We start from the raw sequence: 13,666 nt of genomic DNA on the forward strand, positions 1-13,666 counted from the left end.
CCGATGAGGGGCGGGAGTGCCCTGTTCCGATTCTTTTTAGCTCAGGAATTGCAACCACAGGGCTTGAATGGACCACAAGGGCCTCTCCCCCTCTTACCCTGGCCTGTATCTACTCCATCCTGTCTAACTCTGCTTTCAAAAACAATTCTGGAAGAAGGTTAAGATCTACAGTCTGCAGCCCCCTCCAGAGAAAGGAGGGATGAGGAGCAGCCTCGTTCACCCTGGATAACCTCGATCTCATTTGAATTTCATTATAAATCCACTCAGAAGCTGGAGTCAGCAGGGGCCTCAAGGAGGCGGGCCTTGGCCAGGCTGACTCAGCCTTCTTGGAGGGACGCTGCCTTGGATGAGAGGGGAGGATGGATGCAGGGAGCACTTTTTTTTATGACTCCATCCCTCATCTTTCCTGTAAATGGGGATGGGGAGGCACTTGCCCACACAGGTCAAATCGGGATGGGACAAAGACTTGGGAAGCACTCTGGTTACCAGAAATTCCTCCAGGCCCCAGGCGTGGGAAGCTCTGGGGTGGCTCCAGCTCCCAGGGAGCAATCAGAAATCTGAAACACAGACGTCCCCAGCTTTCCTCTCTTCCTAGCCATGGGACACGCAGCGGCCACTCAGTGGCCGTATCATTATATTGTTACTTCCCCCTAATAACTCCAGTGTGTGTGCCAAAGCAGAGGGATGATGCATGGATGGAGACGAATGTCTGCTGGGATTAGGCCTCAGTCTCTGTCTTCTGGAAGCATGTGTCTACGATACCCAAGACTGCATCTGAGAGAGGCGTTTTGCCACTTGCTGGCGGGTTCCCTATCAGAAGCTGTCTGTTCTTAGCACATAACTGTGCTGTGAAAGAGATTGATGTGCCCCTGGACCTAATTTCTCAGCACGCCAGCGGGAGAGGAGGCACCTCGCCCTTGCCTGCATTGCAGATGGCAGCCCTTGTAATGAGAATGCACCGAGGTCCAGCCCCTTCGGCAGGGACAGGGGTGTGGGGGTGGGGCATTGGACCACACAGAGCGGTTTCCCAAGGCCTTTGGGAATAAGCACTTATACAATATGGGTCCTCCTAGGACAAGATAACCGGCCCCTCCTGCCTCTCCTTCCTTAGTTTCATGCTGGGGTAACTGGCTGGGAGGTCCCAGCCAAAGTCTTCCTGCAGAGCTTCAACTGCCACAGCGTGTCCTCTTAATACAGCTCCCCATCCCTGAGGTCCCAGAAGTCAAAGACAATTGCCCTGGTTGGGGGTGGGGAAGTCTGATCGTCTTCAGGATTCCTCCCTCTCCCTCCTGCTATCCAGAACTGACATGAGGTTTCCCAATTCCAGCCTTCCTTCCTGGCTTGGTCCCCTTCAGACACTCCAAGCAAACAAAATACACTTCCACTGAAAGGCGACCCAGAGCCTTGCTTCTCAGCTCTGCGGGCAGCTGGAAGATGGGTCCCATGAAGCTGGGGTGCACACAGCCCTCAGCCCCCTAGATCTCTGGCTCCAGCTCTCAGCCACCTGCATTGCCATGAGAACAGAGTGTCCAAAGAGCCTGCAGGAAAAGTCCTTTCCTGAGCTGCTCAGATCTACTCTGCTGCCTGTTACAGATACTGTTGGGCACGTAGGGACACACCCACTCCAGACTCACTCTCCCGTGCACACAGGCACACTCACTCGCACACGGGTTCTGGTGGTGCCCTCAGCCCTGTGATACCTCCAGTTTTCAATCTGAATCCTATTACAACTGGGTAACTGTCAGGACTGGGAGTGATGGTGGAGGGAAAGGAACGGGACCATTCCCTCTGCCATCCCGATTGCTCCCGCTTTGGGCAGAGGGAATGGTCCCATTCCTCTCCTTAGTCGGGCGCCCCAACGAAAGGCAGGAGGCAGGGGGAAATTGAACTCTTGGAAAATCAGAAGAAAGGAAGGAGAGGGAACAGGAAAGGCAGGAGGAGCATGGAGGAGGGCTATGGGAGACACGGTGCCCCTGCCGAGGGTTGACAAATGGGAGTGGGAGGTGCTTGGAGGCTGATCTCAGAGCTCTATCTCTGAGCCCAGCAGGGAGACACAATGTGGGGAAAGGAGAGGTTTGGGAGTCAGGGGACTTCCTGCTGCAACCTTTGGCCAGGAGTTCACTTAATCTCTCCAAGTCTCGGTTTTCCGACCTCTAAAGCGGGAATAATGACACTTGTCTTTTAGAGGTGCTGGGAGGAGGAGAGATGATGTTTATAAGGAGCCTGGAACAGAGGAAGGCCTCAACAAATGGCTGCTATTATCACGGCGCCTAAATGAGAAAGGGATCTTGGGAGGTGTCAGTTGTGGGCCCCATTCATAGGGGACGATGTAGGACACGTGGGGATGTGCTGCCTTCCTTTACGGCAAAGCTGTGCTCCTCGTGACTCATTCCAGATGTCCAGTCACCTGGGTGGTGGTGGGAAGAGTGGCAGGGGCTGTAGGTTACGCTGTCACCTACAGAGATTGAGTGCTGGGGAGGGCAGTGTATAAAGTTAAGGCAGTGGTGTCAGGGGCTCCCAGGACAAGCTCCAAGGAGAGAAGAAATGTACAAATTTTTCCTGCCCCTAATAGTTTTCCACTGGCCTGAAGTCTGGCCAGAACCATCCGCAGGACCAGAGACAGAGGAAGCCACAGGCATGCGGTGCATCCACACAGGGAAAGGGTAGAGAGAAACTCGCAGCTTTGTGGCCATCCGCCCTAGAGAAATGGGACTGCCTCTCTGGCTGCTGTCTTCAGAAAGTGTTTCCAGATCATTTTCTCATCAATTCTCTGAACCTCTGGGGCATCTAGACTGAGCACTGGGAGGCTGCCAGTGTGGTTGTTAAGGACCCAGATTCTGGAGGCAGACCTCCCGTGTTTGAATTCTACAACTTACCAGCTGTGAGACTTAATTTCTATATGCTGCGTTTCCTTATCTGTAAAATGGGAAGACGTAGCACAACAGCCAGATACATGGTAAGCGCTCTTGCAATATTGGCTTTAATTATTACACTCCTTGGCCTGTTGCCCAGCATTGGGAACACCTCTCAGGAGGAGGGTCAACTTGGGCTTTGCTGCTGATGCAAAGGGCGAGGAGTGTGGGGCCCCTGTGCGGAGCACCCCGGCATCACGGTTTACTTTGTTTCTTGCAGCCATGTGGATCCGCAGCGCGCTCCTCGCTTGGCTATTCTCTGGGGGGCTGCCTGGCAGCAGGCTGCTCCCCGAGTCAGGATACAATGATCCCCTCCAGCTGCGCTTTCACTCAGTTCCCCGCCTGCGCCCTCTCTCGAGCTAGACTGCCACGCCGAGGCGGATCCAGGTACCGCTTCCAAGTTGGCCCGGGCTGCTCGAAGCCCCCGAGCGTGCCCGCGAGCCAAGCACCAAACCAAGCACCGACTCTGGGCGGCCCAGGGCCTCCCTTCCCGCTCCCCTCCCACAGTGGGCGGGGAGCGCGGGAGCCCAGAGCTGAGATGCTGCCTTCTCCGGAACCGTGAAGAACGCGCCTCGCTCCCTACCCTGATCTGGATAATCCGCCTGGGCTGAGGGGGACAGACTTTGGCTCATCTAGGGGCAGGGGTGCAGGGAGGGGTGAGGGAGTGAAGGAGTGGTAAGGAAGGAAGGGAATAGAAAGATGATGGAGAGAAAGGGGAAGGGAGGTGTTGGGAGTGGAAATGGGGGGAGGGGAAGAAAGAGGAGGGGGAAAAAGGGGATAAGGCAGGGTGGAAAGGAAGGGGAAAGGTGATGGGTGAGCGGGGGAAAGGGGGAGGGGGAGGGGAAGGGGTGGTGAAAAGGGAAGGGAAAGGGAGGGAGGGATGGCAAGGAAGAGTGGGGGAGGAGGAGGGTGGAGGAAGAAGGCGGGGGGGGGGGGTGAAGGGGAAGGGGGGAGGGGGAAGGCAAAGCTGGAGGGAAGGGAGCGGAAGGGGAGAAAGAAGGAGGGCGTGAAGGTGGGGGAAGGGGTCCAAGAGGGGAGGGAAGGGAGGAGCAGGGGTGGGAGGGGGAGGGGAAATGGGACCACCAGGGACTCTAGGAGGAGAGGAAGGAGCAGGATGGAAGGGGGAAAGAGGTTGGGAAAGCTTGGGCTCTCCATCTTGTCTCCTGTGACTCCACTACCCCTGACAATCCCCTACGCACATTTCCATGAGGGGTTTTGTAAAAAGGAGCCATAGGGAAAGAGGGCTCTTGAGAAAAGCTAGGTGTGTAAGAGCGCTGAAGTGGCTCATGTTGATCTTGGACATCTGAGGGGCTGGATGCAAGGGTCTTGGCCCATGACCAGGCCAGACAGGCCCCCCTCCCGCCCCCCCACCCCCACCCTGGAGAAAGTCAGTGAGTCCAAGTTCAAATCCCTCTTCTGTCTAGGAGGTTCACTGGGCATATGACCTTGGAAAAAGAAAATAGTAACTTGCCCTGAGCACTAGTTACCACATTTATAAAATGGGGATGATTTAAATGCCTGCTTTACAGAGATGTTAAAATTAAATTCGGTTAAACAAACAAACAAAGAAATGGAAAGGCCTTGATCTCAGTGGTCATGACCTAGCATTTCACTTAGCGCTTGTAGGAGATGCACACTGGTGCCTGATGTGGGCTGGCACACCCATCCCCCAACTGCTGTGTGTGGGCGGACCCCTTCTCAGACAGGAGCCCCCTTGCCCCCAGATGCCTGGGAGATTACCACCTCTGCCCCCTGGGGCTACTGGCAGCCAGTGCCTCTCTAAGCAGGGGCTGCAAGCGGTACAAACCCACCCCCTTGCCTCAAGGTGGGCAACTCCAGAGCTCCCCAAGGGACCAGGCTGAGTCAAGACTCATCTGAACCCACATCCGTTCAGCTTTCCCCTGCCCCCTCCTGCTTCCCTCACTCCCTCGCAGGCTTCTCCTGGGAGCCCTCTTCCAACAAGCCACTCACCTAAATTCCTATCTAGGGCTCTGCTTGCTTCTAGGGAACCCCACTGAAGACAGCACCCTCCTGAAGATTAGCTGTCAATGTGCTGGGACCAAAAATGGGCCTATGATTGGCGACAGGGTCCCCTGGAGATAGAAGGGCCACACAAAGCCCTGCTCTTACCCAAAGCAGCCACATCAGGTCAGCTCTGTGAACCTCTGGCAGGTTCCAGTCTGCCCTGGGCTAGTCTCACCTGTCCTGGGAAGATTGGAAAAGGAAGCTGAGTAGGATTCAAATGACTTAAAATAAAAACAAGCTGGGAGGGGTATCCCCCAAGGCTATGGTTTCCCGGGCCACCAGGCAGCCACCAGCCCTTTCAAACAGGGCTGACACCTCAAATATTCCAGAATGGCCACTGAGGAGCCTGCAGGTGGGGAGGCTGGTGGAAGGGGAGGCTGTTGATCTTTGGGGCTTGTGGAGATGGGGGAGTTTGGGAGTAATTTAAAGGATGAGAAGGAGTCAGGGCACACTTGAATGGGGGAGGTGCCCACAAAGCTTCCATTTTGTGTGCAATTAGTCCAGGGATGCCCTCATTTGCATAAGGTTCATTAATTTGCATAAAATTGCTTGAGGCCCTAACCACCAGTACAGAAAATAAAATAACATGAATCAATTAGCAGGACTGACTGCGATTGGAGGAAGCCTGGTGTTAGGGAATCCTAACTCAGGAGCACTGGGTGGGCAGGAAGGCTGCTCGAAGGCGACCCCTCCAGACCAGCTCAGCTGCCCCGGGGAGGAAAGCTGTGTCCTCACCCTGCCCCACGGAAGGATGGGGCCGTTTCCAAAAGTAGAGACAAGCAGTTGGGCACAGGAGGTATGAAATCAGGGCCTGAGCAGATGCGGGCAGCAGACTCCAGCTAGTGGAGGAGGCGTGAGGATGTGAAGAGACGCATCCAGTGTGGGAAAGGGGAGGTGTTCATCATTCAGTCCCCATGTTTCTCGAGGGCCTTTTCTGTCTCTGGCCTGAGCAGCGCATAGTCTCATTTGGTTCTCATAACAATCACAGGAAACTGGTACAATTACCCCACCATAGAGATTCAAAAACAAGTTTGGAGGGGTTACAGATTTGCAGCAGCAAATGGCAAACCTGGGCCTGCCCAGCTCCAGAGGCCCATAGCAAGCTCCCAGTGAGAACAGCGCCTGGCATCCGGCAGGAGCACAATAAATATTTGTTGAATAAATGACTGATGCATGTGGGGATGAGCTTTGGGGGGAGGTGAAAGTCAAACCGAGGATGCTGTGTGGCAGTTCTTAAGGGAAAACAGGTTAAAAGTGAACCACAGGATGCAATTTCCTTAAAAAAAAAAAAAAAAAAAAAAAGTAAGGCAAGCCCTATCAATCATCTTGGGAGTCTGGGAGGATGCAGCTAAATCACATTTCTCCCCCATCACAATTTCCTGGCCTTTTGGTTCCTCTCTGGCATCACCCCATCTTACGCTCTCTGCCCATTTTTTGAGCTGTGCCTGGCACTCTGACCTGCCGAGCTTTCAATTCTGGTCTGGGACCTGTAGTCCTTGGTGAGAGAGCCAAAGCCATAGCTAACAACAGCTAAGAAGCCAAGGTCATGGAGCCCAAGCCCATTTCCCACTGCTGAAACTACACGGGCTCTTATCTTTCATTCCCATCCACTAGTAAGCCTTCGCTGATGAATCGCCAATTTCTCTCTCCATCTTTCCCCTTCTCTCTTGCACTGACCCTGCTGCTTTATAAGAACTCTCAGGGATTTTTTTTGCCTCTGCTCTCTCCCTGAAACTCTTCGTCTCCCAGAGCCACTGTTAATGAATCAAATTGCCCTTCGACTTGAATTACGGGGAAAGCAGCCTCACCCACTACTCGTAGTAGATGGGGTGGCTGCCCCCAGATCCACACTGGCCTCATTGCAACGGTTCAGGGTAGATGTTTATTTTTGAATCTCGCATCCTTTATCTGAGAAAATTGACTACCGATGGGAAACAATTACCTACCACTTACCCCACAGGGCGTATGGGAGCAGATGGCACGTGCGATGGAGAAGCAGCACAGCGCATTAATGTCATCAGCAACCATCACAGCCATAATGAGCCCACATCACGGGGACTGGAAACCGGAGAGAGGAAAGAGCAACAGCTGGGCACTTCAGCCAGATGTGGTTGCAACCACCCAAATGGCTTGTTCCAGTTTCACTTAATGGGCAGAGAGCGATGTGCAGCTACGAGGGGGCCCACAGAAAACAGCCCCTGCTTTCAACCCTGCCCATTATCAGGAAGCCACTCTGCAGGGAGCACGTGGCAATTCATTGTTTACCTGGGCCCACTGAACTGCTTTCTTCTGCTCTGACTGAACAAAGCATGCGTGTGTGTGTGTGTGTGTGTGTGTGTGACCACACAGAGCCTCTGCTAATTCTGCCCAGAAGGAAATGCAGGAGACAGTCCTAGTAAGGTCTATAAAGCTAGGAGTGACGTTCAAAGATAATACATAATAGATGTGAGAAAGATCTGCAGGACACTTCACGATTTGCTGAATTCGGACCCTGTGATATCAAGGACTGTAAAGACAGAACGACAGGTCAACTTCTTAGCTATAGAAAATACAAAGATGAGGACCAATGGTCCAGCCAGCATCCCTGATACTTCAGAGGGGTTTGGGCAGAAAAGGAAAAATCGCCCCACTGCAGAGTCTCCCCGACCCCTGCCCAGCTTGCATCACAACCATGACTTTGCTCCCCCCTCCCACTCTCCCGCCACCTTAGCTTTGGGCTTTCTCAAAGCTCAGAGCAGGTTCAAGGATGCTTTCGGATTCTTTCTTCTCCTTCCCAGCTGGACCCTGAAGTGGGTTCTACCCCAACACCGTGAATGTGTAGGGTCTTAGCACATATTCTGGTTGCTAATGTTTGGGGGACAGGTTCACCTTACTAGTCGTAACCAAGTGAGCAGGTTTTTGCTGGCTGGCACTTGGCTGCAGGCAGTAGATGAGCTCTTGAAGATGCACAGCCAGATTCCACAGAACTCAATGGCTCCCCCCAAATTGTACCATTCTCAGGAGCATCAATATTTACAGTGATTATTTAACACTGAAATCAGAGAATGCAAAAGTGGGAAGTAAACACAGAGAAGGGATCTTGAACAATCCCCTCATTTGGCAGAGAAAGAAACTGAGAACCAGAGTGGGGTGAATGACTCGCTCAAGGTCACACAGCTTATGACTGCCTGGCTCCACTTAGATAATCTAGGCCCCCAAACTCTTAAACGGATACATTTTCTGCTACACGATACACTTTATCTGGTTACTATCTGTCCTTATGCCTTGTCACAACATAGAGTTTTTTGGTTAACTGTTTTGTGTAAACAAGGCTGATGTTTATCAGTATAAAGCTGAAGCATTTCATGTTTTAGTTCTGTCTTTGCTTCCACATTCTTTAGTTGCTGTGAATGCTGCTGAACTCTTCAACCGCTCCAGTGAAGTGCCCTTTGCAACTATGTATTTGTTGCTACATTCAAAGGACATTTACCAAACCTTATTTTACTTACCACCTTGGCAGCATTTGACACTGCCGACCCCATCTCCTTCCCAGAATGCTCTGGCTCAGAGCTGCTCAAAAAGCATGTTTTGTGGACCTGTACCAGCAGGCAAACTGCTGCTGGTCTGCAACAAGATAAGCACAGAAACTAAGAATAATCGAAACGTCTATAGCAATTCGACAGAATAATTTTTGTCTGCTGAATCTAATAATAAAAATGGAGTTTGTATTTTCAATGTCTGTTAATTTTGTGTTAATCCATTTTTATTGCATCTTATGACAAAAATATTGTCTGTGACACATTGGAGGGAAAAACCCCTAGTCCTTCTCCAAAGATAACAGAAGAAGCCCTGCTCTAGGCCTTTATCTTTTCTGAATCTGGCTCTCCTGGCTTCCCTTCCAGTTCACTCCTCTCAAACGTATGCATGTTGCCTGCATCTCTCCCGCCCACAAAGCTTTGCCCTTTCCTAACCAACTCCTGTGACTCTATCAGATCTCATCAGAGAGGCCACCCCTCCAGGAAGCCTCTCCTCTGTGCTGCTGTAGAGCCTTGTACTGTCCATCCGGTCTACACAACAGGATACATCAGGCTCCACGGCAGCTGCAGAACATCACTGTGTCCCCAGCCCCTAGCCCAATTCCCAGCATGCAATTGGACTTTGCAGTAAGAATGAGTTTCACGGGAGGTAGCCTTGGGAGCACATCCTTCACCAAGTTAGAAGGCATATTCTGTCCACTCATTTCCTCCTTTTCTCTTGGTCCTCCTAAACTCTTGCAGTAGGCATCCTGATATTCAAATTTTAACAGTGAATTAAAAAGTGGTACAATCCCTTCTGTGGCCCAAGTGAAGTCAGAAAACCCCAGGTTGCAAACTATCCTATATATTATATGATTTCCCTTTCTGTGGGGAGGGGGAAGGGACAGCATGGAGTTTCACCCAGAGAACTCATCCCCATGGTCTGAGTGCACCTTGGGACTCTGCCAGGCTCCGTGGAGGAAAACTGCCTCACCTTGATTTAAGCACAGATGGGGAGCTTGGATTTAAGTCCTGGCCAGGTAGAGTGTTATCCACCAAATGGGATGCCACAGTTTCTCTGTCCTCAGTGGCCTGTAGTGTGAATGAATGGCGGCCAGGGTGACCCTGGGGGCTAAGCTGAAGGGGAGACTAATTAGTCATCCTCTAGCACACTGAAAATAGAAATGTCAAGTGTTACTATTAATAGTCATGTTTCCTCTGCTCTGGTTTCCAAGGTCCCTTATGCTTTCATTCAGCCTCACTGGTAATCAAAGAAATGCCAGATAAAACAGCACATCTTTACTCTACATGTATAGTTGACTTGCATTTCTTCTTTTCTGGATTAGCTACTTATGCCTCTTGCCCATTTCTCGATTTGGGTATTTCTCACTTTCTTATTGATTGTAAGGGCACTTTACATATTAAGGATTCTCTTGTTTCATTTGCCGTCTATGTAAAACATTTTGCCCAGTTTTTCATTTGTCTGGAAAGTACCGATAAATGTGATTTGGAGGGAAAAGAGAGCTATAACTGTAGTGCAGTGTCCCTCAGTATGACTGGAAAAATAAAATGCAGATGAATATGCTCCCTTTCTAGAGTGACCCTGAAGACTGACATTCTAAGAAAAATGATCACTGCTTTAATACATAAAAAATGTAAAAACTATGGCATTGTAAAAAATATAAAAAGCCATAAACAATGAAATGACAACTGAGCCACAGATTACACCTTTAGGAATGAAGCCTAAGGAAAAATCAAACAAATACGCAAAGATGTGTATGATAAGATTGGTTACCTCAGTGAGCTTTATAGTAGTGAAGCTGTAAGCTATCTAAATGTGTATCAATGACAGATTGGTTAAGCATACAGTTGAATACTATGTGGTCACCTTAAAAAGATCAATAGCTTTATATCTATTGATATGGAAAGGTGTCCCTGACATGCAGATGTCACTAAAGGAAACAAAGTTGGAGACTGAAGGTGTAGAATGATTCGGGTTTTTTGAGCATTTTTTAAAGTGTGTGCATGTAGAAAAACGTCTCAGTAAAAGTGCTCTAAAATCATACGTTTTGAAGGATGAGATTACAGGTGATTTTTGCTTTCTTCTTTTATACTTTTCCATAATTTATTGACTTTTCACAATGAAAACTTATAGCTATCTCCATTGAAAAATATGTTTTAGGAGCACTTGGTCTGGTTACTCTGGCTGTTTTACGGAGGTGGGAGAAGCAACAAAGATATAAATACATAAATAAAAATAAGGAAGTAAAATTTGATTGTTCCTCTGTGGAATTATTATTTCATTACTCATTTTGGAATGTACTCACATGGAAGCTTCCCTACCCCCAGCAGCCCCATCTTTTTCTTTTGAACATATCCTGGAACATTCTATTACATTAGCTGCTCCTGAAATCATCCTTGGGTATAATACTTGTATTTTTAATTTTTAAAATCGCTAATAAAAAACAATTGCCAATAAACTCTGCTAAAAAAGCATCTCTCCCCAGGGACACATATTATGATCTCAGTCCTCTAAGTGAAGCTGTGCAAAGAGGTCTCGCTGGGCCCAACTCCATTGGGATCACTGTCCCCAGGTGTGCAGGGCACCCTTCACCTTTGCTGGGAGCCAGCAGCCCTGCTAGTGCCTCTGAGTGATCTTCCCACATATCAGCTTCTCGATCCATTCTTATGGGGCCAAATTGGGGCCCGCCCCCATGTTTAGAAATGTAACCTGGGATGCTAAATTGTCTTCTGTTAGTAACACTTGCGTTGTCTTAGTATGAGGACAGGAATACGAAGGGTGTACAATCTTTCACTGAGAAAATATTTGCTAGAGAAATAAGAATACAGAAGAATCACAGTTCCCTCAACTGTATTATTATTATTATACATCAAAAGGCAAATATATACACACACCATATATATATACACACACATTTTTAGTTTGAACCAAATGAAATTTCTTATATTCAACTCTTTTCGACCTATAGAAATGGCAATTTCATATGGTTCAGCCTTACATGTTATTCTTCTACTGGTAGTATCTGGACAGTTTTATAATATTAGAAGAATTAAATAGAAACGAATGCTACAATGTTGTTGTCATTGTTACCTTTGCAGAACAGGGAAGCAGAAAAGTGACCATTTACCAGGGAAGCAGAAAAGTGGCCGTTTTAAGTGGATTTCCCTATGACCAAAGTATACCTATGTGTGTATGCATGTGTGCGTGTCCTCAGAAACTAAAGAGAAAATATCCCACACGTTAAAAAAAATTAGTCTTAAACTTTCTTCTGTGCCCCATCGAATAACTGCTTTGCTGAAGTTGCTTTTTGAGTCTGTTTCTTTTTTTCAGAACTTTTATCTTTAAAAAAAAAAAAAGGAAGAAATATCTTCCCAGGTGATATTACTGCATTGCTGTTCATTTTTCACAGTACGGCTCCACTCATCCCCTTAAGAGACCATTCCGTCCTCTGACAGCTGGCCAGAGATGTTAAGCAACTTGCCCAAGGTCACAGCTAATTAGGGCAGAGCAGGGACTAGAACCCTAGGCTTTGGGGCTTTTCCACCCTGCAGAGGGAGTAAGGGCTGTTATCATCAGCTCCCCTCATGAAGGAGGAGCCTGGAAGGTCTGAGGGAAAAGATCATCACTTGACAAATTATCCTGATCATTATTAATGTTATTATTCATATGCTATGTCTGCGGCAGAAAACAAAGGTTTATTTAAAATGCACATAATTTGAGTTTGCTCCAACATTTATTTTCTGTCTAAATTATTTTTTAACTGATATGAATGCAAAGACTTCTGAAGACAAAAAGCAAGGCTTTTTAAAAAATCCATAACCTGAAATTAAGACCACATTTATTCACACTGCTGCTCACAGCCCAGAACTTTCTCCCTTTTAACCCTTCAGTGACATCAGCAAGCCACATTTCCACCTCATCTTGGCCCAATTTTTCTTTTTGCTGGTAGCAACTGAATTGGAAGACCAAAGTATAATGCATTTCACAGTAAGAATCCTAATGGGATTTTTAGTAAACGGGCCCTACCAGCCCACTTCCCCAGTGAAAACATGCCTCTAATTGATCTATATGTAGAAACAGCAGCTGGTGATCAGAACCACTGTGCTCTGGTGGGTAATTATTTTATCAGGACAAGCACTTCCGTGCTTGATAAGAGAGAAACAGCAGGACCCGGGGAGAGACACACAGAGAGGGCCAAACAGACAGACAGACATAGATAAGACCCAGCAAAAACCTGCCTGCAGAACCCACAGCCACACAACCTTAAATGGAAAGTTTCTGATAACCCGTGATGGATTGGAGCCAGGTGGAGGCAGGGAGGGGCTTGGGAGGCCGCTGGGAGTTGCGGAGGGTCAGGAGAGGACTGTTCCCCGCAGCGCCTGCGCTGGCCCGGAGCTCTGTTAGGGGGCGCTGTGGGGCCGCAAGTGCCGATTCCCCACCCTCCAGAACCCGCAGCTTCTGCCGGCCTGCCTGCCGTGGTTGAAACCCCTGTAGCTCTTTTGGCAAAGAGTAGGTGTGTCCTGGCCAGGTTCCAGTTTGAGTAATTACAGCCTGTCAACCTAAATTCCCCCCAGGATTGCAGTTAAATATGGTACCCGTCTTCACAATTAAATTTTCGCTCTAATAGGACACTCGATTGTCATGTTACGTGACAGTTAAATAGCGTCTGCATCGTACCCCAGAGGTAGCTGCACTTTTGTAGTGACTACAAAGATTTCTCTGGGTGTAGGAAATGACCTGTATGGACAGAATGGGGGGGCTCTTTCTGCTAAATGAGAGTTGGTAACTATAGGATTTTGCTCATTATTCAAATTTTTTTTCTCAAACTCTTTCAGGGAGAAAATATGGGGAACACTTACTACTCCGATATCATTTCCAGTTCTTTCTCCTGGAAATAAAAATCAGGATGCCAGGTTGCTGTAGGACACGGGAGGCCTCCAACTACCCTTCCAGCCCCAGGTCCCCTCCATTCCTTGACCTTGACATCAAAGGATCCTTGCCTTTCTCTAAAGATGCCATGGACTCCTCCTCCCTGCCTGTGTCCCTGGTTATCCCACAGTCTGGAACATCTTTCTTTTGTTCTCTGCAGAGACCTTTTATCCTGCCAAGGTCCAGCTTAAATGCTACCTCCTTCATGACACCTTCTCCTCCAATTGTTTCTTCTCTTATGGCTTCCATTTGATATTACTATCACCCCCACTCAGCACTTAACT

The sequence above is a fragment of the Hippopotamus amphibius genome, chromosome X, assembly GCF_030028045.1.
Source record: "Hippopotamus amphibius kiboko isolate mHipAmp2 chromosome X, mHipAmp2.hap2, whole genome shotgun sequence".
Classification (NCBI taxonomy): Eukaryota; Metazoa; Chordata; class Mammalia; order Artiodactyla; family Hippopotamidae; genus Hippopotamus; species Hippopotamus amphibius.